Source organism: Triticum dicoccoides, chromosome 4B (genome assembly GCF_002162155.2).
Source record: "Triticum dicoccoides isolate Atlit2015 ecotype Zavitan chromosome 4B, WEW_v2.0, whole genome shotgun sequence".
Lineage (NCBI taxonomy): Eukaryota > Viridiplantae > Streptophyta > Magnoliopsida > Poales > Poaceae > Triticum > Triticum dicoccoides.
The window spans coordinates 444131107-444147665 of NC_041387.1; positions in this window are offsets into that span (position 1 = coordinate 444131107).

Consider the following 16559-nt stretch of genomic DNA (forward strand, 5'->3'; position numbering starts at 1 on the left):
CAATTAAGATAGGAGATCACCGTTATCATGGTTTATGTGACATAGGTGCTAGCGTGAGTGTTATTCCTTTTACCTTATATCAAGAAATTATGAATGATATAGCACCCGCTGAAATAGAAGACATATATGTTACTATTAAGCTTGCCAATAGAGATACTATATCACCAATTGGGATTGTTAGAGATGTTGAAGTCTTGTGTGGGAAAATAAAATATCCTACTGATTTTCTTGTTCTTGGTTCCCCACAAGATGACTTTTATCCCATTATCGTTGGTAGACCTTTCTTGACCACTGTTAATGCTAAAATAGATTGAGAGAAACAAATTGTCGGTGTTAGTTTTGGTGATGAATCTCATGAGTTTAATTTTTTTAAGTTTAGTAGGAAACCTCATAAGAAAGATTTGTTGGGGAACGTAGCAGAAATTCAAAATTTTCTACGCATCACCAAGATCAATCTATGGAGTAATCTAGCAACGAAGGGAAGGAGAGTGCATCTACATACCCTTGTAGATCGCAAAGCGGAAGCGTTCAAGTGAACGGGGTTGATGGAGTCGTACACGTCGTGATCCAAATCACCGATGATCCTAGTGCCGAACGGACGGCACCTCCGCGTTCAACACACATGCAGCCCGGTGACGTCTCCCATGCCTTGATCCAGCAAGGAGAGAGGGAGAGGTTGGGGAAGACCCCGTCCAGCAGCAGCACGACGGCGTGGTGGTGAAGGAGGAGCGTGGCAATCCTGCAGGGCTTCGCCAAGCACCGCGGGAGAGGAGGAGGACTTGGGAGAGGGGGAGGGCTGCGCTAGAACTTAGGCGCGGCTGCCCTCCCACACCCCACATATATGTAGGGGCAAGGGAGAGGGGGACGGCCCCCTCAGATCCAATCTGAGGAGGGGCAGCGGCCAGGGGGGTTGCCTTGCCCCCCAAGGCAAGGGGGGCGCCCCCTTTTAGGGTTCCCCCAAACTCTAGGCGCCTTGGGCCCTGGTGGGGGTCGCACCAGCCCACCTGGGGCTGGTCCCCTCCCACACTTGGCCCACGCAGCCCTCTGGGGCTGGTGGCCCCACCTGGTGGACCCCCGGGACCCTCCCGGTGGTCCCGATACATTACCGATAGCACCTGAAACTTTTCCGGTGACCAAAACAGGACTTCCCATATATAAATCTTTACCTCCGGACCATTCTGGAACTCCTCGTGACGTCCGGGATCTCATCCGGGACTCCTAACAACATACGGTAACCACATACATATATTCCCTATAACCCTAGCGTCATCGAACCTTAAGTGTGTAGACCCTACGGGTTCGGGAGACACATAGACATGACCGAGACAACTCTCCGGCCAATAACCAACTGCGGGATCTGGATACCCATGTTGGCTCCCACATGTTCCACGATGATCTCATCGGATGAACCACGATATCGAGGATTCAATCAATCCCGTATTCAATTCCCTTTGTCTAGCGGTATAGTACTTGCCCGAGATTCGATCGTCGGTATCCCGATACCTTGTTCAATCTCGTTACCGGCAAGTCTCTTTACTTGTTGCGTAACACATCATCCCGTGATCAACCCCTTGGTCACATTGTGCACATTATGATGATGTCCTACCGAGTGGGCCCAGATACCTCTCCGTCACACGGAGTGACAAATCCCAGTCTCGATTCGTGCCAACCCAACAGACACTTTCGGAGATACCCGTAGTGCACCTTTATAGCCACCCAGTTATGTTGTGACGTTTGGTACACCCAAAGCATTCCTACGGTATCCGGGAGTTGCACAATCTCATGGTCTAAGGAAATGATACTTGACATTAGAAAAGCTATAACATACGAACTACACGATCTTTGTGCTAGGCTTAGGATTGGGTCCTATCCATCACATCATTCTCCTAATGATGTGATCCCGTTATCAACGACATCCAATATCCATGGTCAGGAAACCGTAACCATCTATTGATCAACGAGCTAGTCAACTAGAGGCTTACTAGGGACATGGTGTTGTCTATGTATCCACACATGTATCTGAGTTTCCTATCAATACAATTATAGCATGGATAATAAACGATTATCATGAACAAGGAAATATAATAATAATAACAAATTTATTATTGCCTCTAGGGCATATTTCCAATAGTCTCCCACTTGCACTAGAGTCAATAATCTAGTTCACATCGCCATGTGATTAACACTCATAGGTCACATCGCCATGTGACCAACATCCAAAGAGTTTACTAGTGTCACTAAACTAGTTCACATCATCATGTGATTAAGACTCAATGAGTTCTGGGGTTTGATCATGTTTTGCTTGTGAGAGAGGTTGTAGTCAAGGGGTCTGCAATATTCAGATCCCTATGTAATTCGCAAAACTTTATGTCATGTCGTAGATGCTGCTACCACGTTCCACTTGGAGCTATTCCAAATTGTTGCTCCATTATACGTATCCGGTATCTCTACTCAGAGCTATCCGGATAGGTGTTAAGCTTGCATCGACGCAACTCTTTACGTCGAACTCTTTATCACCTCCATAACCGAGAAACATATCCTTATTCCTCTAAGGATAATTTTGACCGCTATCTGGTGATCCACTCCTTGATCACCGTTGTACCCTCTTGCCAGACATGTGGCAAGGCACACATCAGGTGCGGTACACAGCATAGCATAGTATGGAGCCTACGTCTAAGCATAGGGGACGACCTTCGTCCTTTCTCTTTCTTCTGTCGTGGTCGAGCTTTAAGTCTTAACTTCATACCTTACAACTCAGGCAATAACTCCTTATTTGACTGATCCATCTTGAACACCTTCAAGATCATGTCAAGGTATGTGCTCATTTGAAAGTACCATTAAGCGTTTTGATCTATTCTCATAGATCTTGATGCTCAATGTTCAAGCAGCTTAATCCAGATTTTCTAATGAAAAACACATTTCAAATAACCCTATATGCTTTCCAGAAAACCCACAACATTTCTGATCAACAATATGTTAGCAACATATACTCATCGGAAATTCTATAGTGCTCCCACTCACTTCTTTGGAAATACAAGTTTCTCATAAACTTTGTATAAACCCAAAATCTTTGATCATCTCATCAAAGCGTACATTCCAACTCTGAGATGCTTACTCCAGTCCTTAGAAGGATTGCTGGAGCTTTGCATACTTGTTAGCATCTTTCAGGATTGACAAAACCTTCTGGTTGTATCACATACAACCTTTCCTCAAGAAAATTGTCGAGGAAACAATGTTTTGACATCCTATCTGCAAGATTTCATAAATAATGCAGTAACTGTTAATATAATTCCAACAGACCCTTAGCATCGCTACGAGTGAGAAAGTCTCATCGTAGTCAACTCCTTGAACTTGTCGGAAAACATCTTAACGACAAGTCGAGCTTTCTTAATGGTGACACATACCATCATTATCTGTCTTCCCTCTTAGAATCCATCTGCACCCAACAGCCTTACGACCATCAAGTAGTTCTTCCAAAGTCTACACTTTGTTTTCATACATGGATCCTCTCTCGAATTTTATGGCCTCGAGCCATTTGCCGGAATCCGGGACCACCATCGCTTCTCCATAGCTCGTAGGTTCATTGTTGTCTAGCAACATGACCTCCAAGACAGGATTAAGTACCACTCTGAAGTAGTACGCATCCTTGTCGACCTACGAGGTTTGGTAGTGACTTGATCCGAAGTTTCATGATTACTATCATAAGCTTCCTCTTAAATTGGTGCAGGCGTCACAGGAACAACTTCTTGTGCCCTGCGACAAACTAGTTGAAGTAATGGTTCAATAACCTCATCAAGTCTCCACCATCCTCCCACTCAATTCTTTCAAGAGAAACTTTTCCTTGAGAAAGGACCCGATTCTAGAAACAATCCCTTTTGCTTCCGGAACTGAGATAGGAGGTATACCCAACTATTTTGGGGTGTCCTATGAAGATGCATTTATCCGCTTTGGGTTCGAGCTTATCAACCTGAAACTTTTTCACATAAGCGTCGCAGCCCCAAATTTTTAAGGAACGACAGCTTAGGTTTCTCCAAACCATAGTTCATATGGTGTCGTCTCAACGGAGTTACGTGGTGCCCTATTTAAAGTGAATGTGGTTGTCTCTAATGCCTAACCCATGAACGATAGTGGTAATTCAATAAGAGACATCATGGTATGCCCCATATCCAATGGGGTGCATCTATGATGTTCGGACACACCATCACACTATGGTGTTCCAGGCGGTATTAATTGTGAAACAATTTCCATAATGTCTTAATTGCGTGCCAAAACTCGTAACTCAGATACTCATCTCTATGATCATATCATAGACATTTTATCCTCTTGTCACGACAATCTTCAACTTCACTCTGAAATTACTTGAACCATTCAATAATTCAGACTTGTGTTTCATCAAGTAAATATACTCAGTATCTACTCAAATCATCTGTGAAGTAAGAACATAACGATATCCACTGCGTGCCTCAGCACTCATTGGACTGCACACATCAAAATGTATTACTTCCAACAAGTTGCTTTCTTGTTCCATTTTACTGAAAACGAGGCTTTCAGTCATCTTGCCCATGTGGTACGATTTGCATGTCTCAAGTGATTCAAAATCAAGTGAGTCCAAACGATCCATCTGCATGGAGTTTCTTCATGCGTACATACCAATAGACATGGTTCGCATGTCTCAAACTTTTCAAAAACGAGTGAGTCCAAAGATCCATCAACATGGAGCTTCTTCATGCGTTTTATACCAATATGACTTACATGGTAGTGCCACAAGTAGGTGGTACTATCTTATATCTTTTGGCATGAACATGTGTATCACTACGATCGAGATTCAATAAACCATTCATTTTGGGTGCAAGACCATTGAAGGTATTATTCAAATAAACAGAGTAACCATTATTCTCCTTAAATGAATAACCGTATTGCGATAGACATAATCCAATCATGTCTATGCTCAACGCAAACACCAAATGACAATTATTTAGGTTTAACACCAATCTCGATGGTAGAGGGAGCGTGCGATGCTTGATCACATCAAGCTTGGAAAACACTTCCAACACATATCGTCAGCTCACCTTTAGCTAGTCTCTGTTTATTCCGTAGCCTTTTATTTCGAGTTACTAACACTTAGCAACCGAACCGGTATCTAATACCCTGGTGCTACTTGGAGTACTAGTAAATTACACATTAACATAATGTATATCCAATATACTTCTATCGACCTTGCCAGCCTTCTCGTCTACCAAGTATCTAGGGTAATTCTGCTCCAGTGACTGTTCCCCTTATTACATAAGCACTTAGTCTTGGGTTTGGGTTCAACCTTGGGTTTCTTCACTAGAGCAGCATCTGATTTGCCGTTTCATGAAGTATCCCTTCTTGCCCTTGCCCTTCTTGAAACTAGTGGTTTCACTAACCATCAACAATTGATGCTCCTTCTTGATTTCTACTTTCGTGGTGTCAAACATCGCGAATATTTCAAGGATCATCATATCTATCCCTGATATGTTATAGTTCATCACGAAGCTCTAGTAGCTTGGTGGCAATGACTTTGGAGAAACATCACTATCTCATCTGGGAGATTAACTCCCACTCGATTCAAGTGATTGTGGTACTCAGACAATCTGAGCACAAGCTCAATGGTTGAGATTTTCTCCCTTAGTTTGCAGGATAAGAAACTCGTCGGAGGTCTTATACCTCTTGACGTGGGCACGAGCCTGAAATCCCAATTTCAGCCCTCGAAACATCTCATATGTTCCGCGACATTTCAAAATCGTCTTTGGTGCCTCAACTCTAAACCGTTTAACTGAACTATCACGTAGTTATCAAAACGTGTATGTCAGATGTTCGCAACATCCACAGACGACGTTCGAGGTTCAACACACTGAGCGGTGCATTAAGGACATAAGCCTTCCATGAAGCAACAAGGACAATCCTCAGTTTATGGACCTAGTCCGCATAATCGCTACTATCAACTTTCAACTAAATTTTCTCTAGGAACATATCTAAAACAGTAGAACTAAAGCGCGAGCTACGACGTAATTTGCAAAAACCTTTTGACTATGTTCAGGATAATTAAGTTCATATCATGAACTCCCACTCAGATAGACATCCATCTAGTCATCTAAGTGATTACATGATCCGAGTCAACTAGGCCATGTCCGATCATCACGTGAGACGGACTAGTCAACATCGGTGAACATCTTCATGTTGATCGTATCTTCTATATGACTCATGCTCGACCTTTCGGTCTTCCATGTTCCGAGGCCATGTCTGTACATGCTAGGCTCGTCAAGTCAACCTAAGTGTATTGCGTATGTAAATCTGGCTTACACCCGTTGTATTCGAACGTTAGGATCTATCACACCCGATCATCACGTGGTGCTTCGAAACAGCGAACCTTCGCAGCGGTGCACAGTTAGGGGGAACACTTTCTTGAAATTATTGCGAGGGATCATCTTATTTAAGCTATCGTCGTTCTAAGCAAATAAGATGTAAAACATGATAAACATCACATGCAATCAAATAGTGACATGATATGGCCAATATCATATTGCTCCTTTGATCTCCATCTTCGTGGCGCCATGATCATCTTCGTCACCGGCATGACACCATGATATCCATCATCATGATCTCCATCATCATGTCTTCATGAAGTTGTCACGCCAACGATTACTTCTACTTCTATGGCTAACGCGTTTAGCAATAAAGTAAAGTAATTTACATGGTGTTATTCAATGACACGCGGGTCATACAAAAAAATAAAGACAACTCCTATGGCTCCTACCGGTTGTCATACTCATCGACATGCAAGTCGTGATTCCTATTACAAGAACATGATCAATCTCATACATCACATATATCATTCATCACATCCTTTTGGCCATATCACATCACACGGCACATGCTGCAAAAACAAGTTAGATGTCCTCTAATTGTTGTTGCATGTTTTTACGTGGCTTCTATAGGTTTCTAGCAAGAACATTTCTTACCTACGTAAAACCACAACGTGATATGCCAATTTCTATTTACCCTTCATAAGGACCCTTTTCATCGAATCTGCTCCAATTAAAGTGGGAGAGACAGACACCTGCTAGCCACCTTATGCAACTAGTGCATGTCAGTCGGTGGAACCTGTCTCACGTAAGCGTACGTGTAAGGTCGGTCTGGGCCGCTTCATCCCACGATGTCGCCGAAGCAAGATAAGACTAGTAGTGGCAAGAAAATTGACAACATCTACGCCCACAACAAGTTTGTGTTCTACTCGTGCATAGAAACTACGCATAGACCTAGCTCATGATGCCACTATTGGGGAACGTAGCAGAAATTCAAAATTTTCTATGCATCACCAAGATCAATCTATGGAGTAATCTAGCAACGAAGGGAAGGAGAGTGCATCTACATACCCTTGTAGATCGCAAAGCGGAAGCGTTCAAGTGAACGGGGTTGATGGAGTCATACACGTCGTGATCCAAATCACCGATGATCCTAGTGCCGAACGGACGGCACCTCCGCGTTCAACACACATGCAGCCCGGTGACGTCTCCCATGCCTTGATCCAGAAAGGAGAGAGGGAGAGGTTGGGGAAGACTCCGTCCAGCAGCAGCACGACGGCGTGGTGGTGAAGGAGGAGCGTGGCAATCCTGCAGGGCTTCGCCAAGCACCGCGGGAGAGGAGGAGAACTTGGGAGAGGGGGAGGGCGGCGCCAGAACTTAGGTGCGGCTGCCCTCCCACCCCCCACATATATATAGGGGCAAGGGAGAGGGGGCCGCCCCCCTCAGATCCAATCTGAGGAGGGGCGGCGGCCAGGGGGTTGCCTTGCCCCCCAAGGCAAGGGGGGGCGCCCCCTTTTAGGGTTTCCCCAAACCCTAGGCACCTTGGGCCCTGGTGGGGGCGCACCAGCCCACCTGGGGCTGGTCCCCTCCCACACTTGGCCCACGCAGCCCTCTGGGGCCGGTGGCCCCACCTGGTGGACCCCCGGGACCCTCCCGGTGGTGCCGGTACATTACCGATAGCACCCAAAACTTTTCAGGTGACCAAAACAGGACTTCCCATATATAAATCTTTACCTACGGACCATTCCGGAACTCCTCGTGACGTACGGGTTCTCATCCGGGACTCCGAACAACATTCGGTAACCATGTACATCTATTCCCTATAACCCTAGCGTCATCGAACCTTAAGTGTGTAGACCCTACGGGTTCGGGAGACACGTAGACATGACCGAGACAACTCTCCGGCCAGTAACCAACAGCGGGATCTGGATACGCATATTGGATCCCACATGTTCCACGATGATCTCATCGGATGAACCACGATGTCGAGGATTCAATCAATCCCGTATTCAATTCCCTTTGTCTAGCGGTATAGTACTTGCCCGAGATTCGATCGTCGGTATCCCAATACCTTGTTCAATCTCGTTACCGGCAATTCTCTTTACTCGTTCCGTAACACATCATCCCATGATCAACCCCTTGGTCACATTGTGCACATTATGATGATGTCCTACCGAGTGGGCCCAGAGATACCTCTCCGTCACACGGAGTGACAAATCCCAGTCTCGATTCGTGCCAACCCAACAGACACTTTCGGAGATACCCGTAGTGCACCTTTATAGCCACCCAGTTACGTTGTGACATTTGGTACACCCAAAGCATCCCTACGGTATCCGGGAGTTACACAATCTCATGGTCTAAGGAAATGATACTTGACATTAGAAAAGCTATACCATACGAACTAAACGATCTTTGTGCTAGGCTTAGGATTGGGTCCTATCCATCACATCATTCTCCTAATGATGCGATCCCGTTATCAACGACATCCAATGTCCATGGTCAGGAAATCGTAACCATCTATTGATCAATGAGCTAGTCAACTAGAGGCTTACTAGGGACATGGTGTTGTCTATGTATCCACACATGTATCTGAGTTTCCTATCAATACAATTATAGCATGGATAACAAACGATTATCATGAACAAGGAAATATAATAATAATAACTAATTTATTATTGCCTCTAGGGCATATTTCCAACAAGATTTGCCTAGTAAGGATGAAAATATTGGTCTTGCTTCTATTGTTGTACCTTCTACTAATCCTTTATAACAATATTTGCTAGACCATGAAAATGATTTGCATATGCATGAAAGAAATGAAATAGATAGAATCTTGTTCGAACAACAACCTCTGCTTAAACACAATCTTCCTATTGAAACTCTAGGAGGTCCTCCTCCACCTAAAGGTGATCCTGTGTTTGAATTAAAACAACTGCCAGACACTTTGAAATATGCTTATCTTGATGAGAAAAAGATATATCCTGCTATTATTAGTGCTAACCTTTCAAAACATGAAGAAGAAAGATTATTGAAAGTTCTAAGGAAGCGCCGAGCTGCTATTGGATATACTCTTGATGATCTTAAGGGCATTAGTCCCACTCTATGCCAGCACGAGATTAGTATGGAACCTAATGCTAAACCCATTGTTGATCACCAACGTCGGTTAAATCTAAAGATGAAAGAAGTGGTAAGAACGAAAATATTGAAACTCTTGGAAGCAGGTATAATCTATCCTATAGCTGATAGTAGATGGGTAAGTCATGTTCACTGTGTCCCTAAGAAGGGAGGTACCACTGTTGTTTCTAATGATAAGAATGAACTTATTCCGTAGAGAATTGTCACAGGCTATAGAATGGTTATTGATTTTAGAAAATTAAACAAAGCAACTAGAAAAGATCATTACCCTCTGCCTTTTATTGATCAAATGCTAGAAAGATTATCTAAGCACACACATTTTTTCTTCCTTGATGGATATTCTGGTTTTTCACAAATACCTGTTTCTCAACCTGATCAAGAAAAGACCACTTTTACTTGTCCTTTTGGAACTTATGCTTATAGATGTATGCCTTTTGGTTTATGCAATGCACCTGCTACCTTTCAAAGATGTATGACTGCTATATTCTCTTATTTTGTGAAAAGATTGTTGAGGTTTTCATGGATGACTTTTTTGTTTATGGGAAGTCTTTTGATGATTGTTTAAGCAATCTTGATCGAGTTTTGCAGAGATGTGAGCAAACAAATCTTGTCTTGAATTGGGAGAAGTGCCACTTTATGGTTAACGAAGGTATTGTTTTGGGCCATAAACTTTCCGAAAGAGCTATTGAGGTGGACAAAGCTAAGGTTGATGCAATTGAGAAAATGCCATGTCCTAAAGATATCAAAGGTATTCGTAGTTTCCTTAGTCATGCTGGTTTCTATAGGAGATTTATCAAAGACTTTTCTAAAATTTCTAAGCCTCTTAGAAATCTTTTGCAAAAGGATATTCCTTTTGTTTTTTATGATGATTGTTTGGGAGCCCTCGAAACACTCAAGAAAGCCTTAATTTCTGGACCTATTGTTCAACCACCTAATTGGAACTTGCCTTTTGAAATTATGTGTGATGCTAGTGATTATGCAATTGGTGCTGTTCTGGGAGACGGAGTTGATAAGAAACTAAATGTTATCCACTATGCTAGTAAAACTTTAGACAATGCTCAACGAAATTATGCTACTACTAAAAAAGAATTCTTAGCAGTGGTGTTTGCTTGTGGTAAATTTAGATCCTACGTTGTTGATTCCAAAGTGATAGTTCACACCGATCATGCTGCTATAAAATATCTTATGGAAAAGAAAGATGCTAAACCTAGACTCATTAGGTGGGTTCTTCTACTACAAGAATTTGATTTGAATATCACTGATAGAAAAAAGAGCGGAGAACCCTGTGGCTGATAACCTGTCTAGGCTAGAAAATATTCTTGATGACCCACAACCTATTAATGATAGCTTTCCCGATGAATAGTGAGTTGCAATAAATGTTTCTCATAGCACTCCTTGGTATGCTGACTATGCTAATTATATTGTTGCTAAATGCATACCACCTAGCTTCACTTACCGACAAAAGAAAAAAATTCTTCTATGATTTAAGACATTACTTTTGGGATGACCCGCATCTTTATAAACAAGGAGTAGATGGTATTATTAGACGTTGTGTACCTGAGCATGAACAGGAACAAATCCTATGGAAATGTCACTCCGAAGCTTATTGAAGACATCATGCGGGAGACAGAACTGCTCATAAGGTATTGCAATCTGGTTTTTATTGGCCTACTCTCTTCAAGGATGCTCGTAAGTTCGTCTTATCTTGTGATGAATGTCAAAGAATAGGTAATATCGGTAAGCGTCAAGAAATGCCTGTGAATTATTCTCTTGCTGTTGAACCATTTGATGTTTGGGGATTTGATTACATGGGACCTTTTCCTTCCTCTAATGGGTATACTCATATTTTGGTTATTGTTGATTATGTTACTAAATGTGTAGAAGCTATTCCAACCAGTAGTGTTGATCACAACACCTCTATTAAAATGCTTAAGGAAGTTATTTTCCCAAGGTTTGGAGCCCCTAGATATTTATTGACTGGTGGTGGTTCACACTTTATTCATGGTGCTTTCCGTAAAATGCTTGACAAGTATGATGTTAACCATAGAATTGCATCACCCTATCATCCTCAGTCTAGTGGTCAAGTTGAACTTAGCAATAGAGAAATAAAATTAATTTTACAAAAGATTGTCAATAGGTCCCGGAAGAACTGGTCTAAGAAATTAGATGATGCACTTTGGGCTTATAGAACAACATATAAAAATCATATGGGTATGTCTCCTTATAAAATGGTTTATGGAAAAGATTGTCATTTGCCTCTTGAGTTAGAACATAAAGCATATTGGGCAATTCAAGAACTCAACTATGATTTCAAACTTGCTGGTGAGAAGAGGTTATTTGATATTAGCTCATTAGATGAATGGAGAACCCAAGCTTATGAAAATGCCAAGTTATTTAAAGAAAAAGTTCAAAGATGGCATGATAAAAGAATCCAAAAGCGTGAGTTCAAAGTTGGAGAATATGTTCTTTTGTACAACTCTCGTTTCAGATTCTTTGCAGGAAAACTCCTCTCCAAATGGGAAGGACCCTATGTTATCCAGGAGGTTTATCGATCTGGAGCTATCAAAATAAATAATGCCGAAGGTACTAACCCGAAGGTTGTTAATGGGCAGCGCATAAAACATTATATCTTGGGTATGCCCATTAATGTTGAAAGCAATGTTATCCAAACTATGACATCGGAAGAACACATAAAAGAAAACCTTCCGGAATGCTCCAGAATCGTGAAAAAAGGAGGTACGTGATACGGACTCCGAAAAATCCACAAAAATATTTTTTGTCAGTTTTGGAATATTTAGAAAATTAGGAAAATAAGAAACTACCAGGAAGGTGACCCTGGTGGGCACAAGACACCAGGACGCGCCTGGCAAGGCGCGCCCAGGTGGTTTGTGCCCACCTCGGATACCTCCCGGACTCTGTTTTTCTTCTGTTTGCTTGTTTCCCAGGATAAAAAAACTTTATATACCCCCCGAACCTATTGACCTCCGTATCACGGAGAAATATCCTGTTTTCTTTTCCTTGTTGTTTTCTGTCAGATCTGTTAAGCCAGGCATCATGTCTTCTTCTTCCTCCAATAATGTGGAAGAGGATGCTTGGTTGATGAAGATCGAGCTGAAGAGGGAAGAGCCCGTTGGAGCCGCCCAGGAGGACAAGGGCAAGGAGGCTACCAGAGATCAAATGCCGATGATCGAGCAAGCACTGCCTGCCGAGGAGGAAGAAGAAGATATCCTTAAACCTTACTATGCTCATCTTACCCCCACTGAAATTGAAGCCTTTCGGATTATTGAAACAGTTCGTGTGCAAAATAAATATTTCACTCGTGAAAATATTCTGCATCAAGAGCACATCATCTTCCTCTGGAGCGTCTTTCATAGATTGGAGAATCTCTTGATCATGAAGGACAGGATCGCTACCGCTTCATCACCACCACCTCCTTCTTCACCACCAAAAGAAAATTGAGTATCGGGTATGGGCACTCACCTTGCCTTTCACCAAGCTTGGGGGAGGTGCCGCGGTATCGTATCTCCTCCACCATCTTTTGCTTTAGATGAATAAAAGTTTTGTTCGATCCTTTTTTTGAGAGTTTGCTTAGTGATCTATCCTTGTAATCGCGTGCGAGATTTATAATAAAGTTTAGTTTGAGTTTTGCTTTCTTTACTTCCATGTTCAAATACAAAGAAAGGAAATAAATTAAAAAGATCATATGCTAATCTTATGGTAAGTAATGACATCACACAAGGAAAAGTATAAGTAGAAATTTTTATTGTAGATTGACAAACATAGCATTGGTCAATGATGCAATTCATGAAAGAATTAATAAGGGAAGAGAAGATTCACATGCAAATACACTGGATCCGGCTTGCCTGCTCCCTCCCCATACTCCCATCCATGCTCCCACTTCATCCTACGGTTGTCCTTCTTTCTTTTTCCTTTCTAATCTAATCATCTCCCCCCTTGATTTTAAGGGGGTGGGGCCGGGCCTTATTTTGTTCCAATCAAATCAAGGCACGTACGCGGGAGCATGAATGGGAGCACGCGCAGGGAGCAGGCAAGTCTCATCCAAATACACTATCCAGGAAATCTTTTGTGATTGTGAGCTCCCATCAAAATATTATATGCCAAAATTGTTGACATTGCACAAGGAAGACAACGTAATGATTTGTGTTTGTTCATATTCACATAGAAGCTATATTGTCATAGATCCTTCAACATGTGGTGTTTGCCCCCTATCTTTGCTAGCCAAAAATTCTGCACCAAGTAGATATACTACTTGTGCATCCAAAAACCCTTTAACCCAAATCTTGTTTTGAGAGTCCACCATACCTACCTATGGATTGAGTAAGATCCTTCAAGTAAGTTGTCATCAGTGCAATAAGGCAATAAAAATTGCTTCTAAAAGTGTTAGATCATTTAGTGTAAGAGAACATTGAGCGTTGTACGAACTTATGATGGCGAAGAATAAAAGCGAAAGACTGCATAATAAAGGTTGCCATCATATGGGGCAATATAACGTGATGTTCTCTTGCACTAAGGGATTGATCATACAAACAAAAATCACATGGCAACCTCTGCTTCCCTCTGCGAAGGGCCTATCTTTTACTTTTATGTATTTGCTTTCATGCAATTGTCAAAGTTTTCGCTCTATTCCTTTTTATTTTCTCTTTTGGCAAACATCATGTTGTGAGGAAAGATCTAGGCACATATATCCAGTTGGATAAGGGTAGCATGAGTTATTATTGTTGACATCACCCTCGAGGTGAGTATGTTGGGAGGCAAAACTATAAGCCCCTATCTTTCTATGTGTCCAGTTGAAACGTTTTGCTCATGTTATGTGGTGAGTGTTAGCAATCATAGAAGACTATATGATGGTTGAGTATGTGGACTTGCCTAAAGGCTCCGGTATGTGACCCTTCCTGAAAAGATGATGAATTGTAGTTGCAAAGTTGACTGAGAACATAGTTTGTTGGTTTCCAATAGAGTTTATACTTTATACTTCGATGTTGTGATGAATTGTTACTTGTTCATGAGAAGTCCATGATAAAAGTTATATGACAAAAGTTTTATGTTAAAGTTTGTTGTTGTCATAATAAGTTACATGATGCTTCTATGTCTGTATTTCGTTTTTATCGACACCTCTCTCTCTCTAAGCATGTGGACATGTTTTTCGATTTCGGTTTTCGCTTGAGGACAAGCGAGGTCTAAGCTTGGGGGAGTTGATACGTCCATTTTGCATCATGTTTACCCACTGTTATTTATATTGTTTTTATCCATAATAATGATTTTTGGAGTAATTCTAATGCCTTTTTTCTCATAATTTGCAAGGTTTACACAAGTAGGGAGAATTCTGGCAGCTGGAAATCTAGACCTGAAAAATCTACGTCAGGCTACCTATTCTGCACAACTCCAAATGAGCTGAAACTTCACGAGGAATTTTTATGGAATAAATGAGAATTATTGAAGAAAATAAGTACCAGAGGGGGCTCACCAGGTGGGCACAACCCACCTGGGCGCGCCAGGGAGCCTAGGCGCGCCCTGGTGGGTTGTGCTCCCCTTGGCCCACCTCCAGTGCCCCCCTTCTGGTACATAAGTCATTTTCACCTAGAAAAAATAAGGAGAGGACTTTCGGGATGAAGCGCCGCCGTCTCGAGGCGGAACTTGGGCAGGAGCACTTTTGCCCTCTGGCGGAGCGATTCCGCCGGGGGAACTTCCCTCCCGGAGGGGGGAACCATCGTCATCATCATCACCAACAACTCTCCCATCTTGGGGAGGGCAATCTCCATCAACATCTTCAATAGCACCATCTCCTCTCAAACCCTAGTTCATCTCTTGTGTTCAATCTTTGTACCGGAACTATAAATTGGTGCTTGTGGGTGACTAGTAGTGTTGATTACATCTTGTAGTTGATTACTATATGGTTTATTTGGTGGAAGATTATATGTTCAAGTCCATTATGCTATTTAATACCCCTCTGATTTGAGCATGATTATCATTTGTGAGTAGTTACTTCTGTTCTTGAGGTCACAGGAGAAATCATGTTGCAAGTAATCATGTGAACTTGATATGTGTTCGATATTTTGATGATATGTATGTTGTGATTCCCTTGGTGGTGTCATGTGAGATTCGACTACATGACACTTCACCATATTTGGGCCTAAGGGAATGCATTGTGGAGTAGTTATTAGATGATGGGTTGCGAGAGTGACAGAAGCTTAAACCTTAGTTTATGCGCTATTCCATAAGGGACCGATTGAATCCAAAAATTTAACGCTATGGTTAGAATTTATTCTTAATACTTTTCTCGTAGTTGCGGATGCTTGCGAGGGGGTTAATCGTAAGTAGGAGGTTTGTTCAAGTAAGAACAACACCAAAGCACTGGTCCACCCACATACCAAACTATCAAACTAGCGAACACGAATCAAACCAACATGATGAAAGTGACTAGATGAAATTTCTGTGTACCCTCAAGAACACTTTGCTTATCATAAGAGACTGTTTTGGCCTGTCCTTTGGCCCAAAAGGATTGGGCTACCTTGCTGCATTTTTGTTACTACTACTGTTAATTGCTACTTACAAATTATCTTGCTATCAAACTACTTTGTTACTTACAATTTCAGCACTTGCAGACATTACCTTGCTGAAAACCACTTGTCATTTCCTTTTGCTCCTGGTTGGGTTCGACATTCTTACTTATCGAAAAGGCTACAATTGATCCCATATACTTGTGGGTCATCAACGTCGTCCAAGTAACGATAAATGGGCTTTGACCCCGCATTCAGGCATTTGCGAGGCTGCGACCATGAGAGGATAGAAAAAAAAATAAAGAACGTTAAGGTGGCAGGGCAAAACTGAGTAGAACTAAGTAACCATGAAAATAGAAATCCCATTTCAAAAAATAGCGACGTCGATGGAGCACTTTTGAGGTGGTCCCACTCGTCAGGACATCATCCAAGTAACGATGAATGGGCTTTGACCTTGCATTCGGGCACTTGCGAAGCTGAGATCATGAGAGGATAGAAAATAAATGAGGAACCTTAAGTTGGCGGGGCAAAACTGAATAGAACTAAGTAACCACGAAAATAGAAATCCCAACTTCGTGTC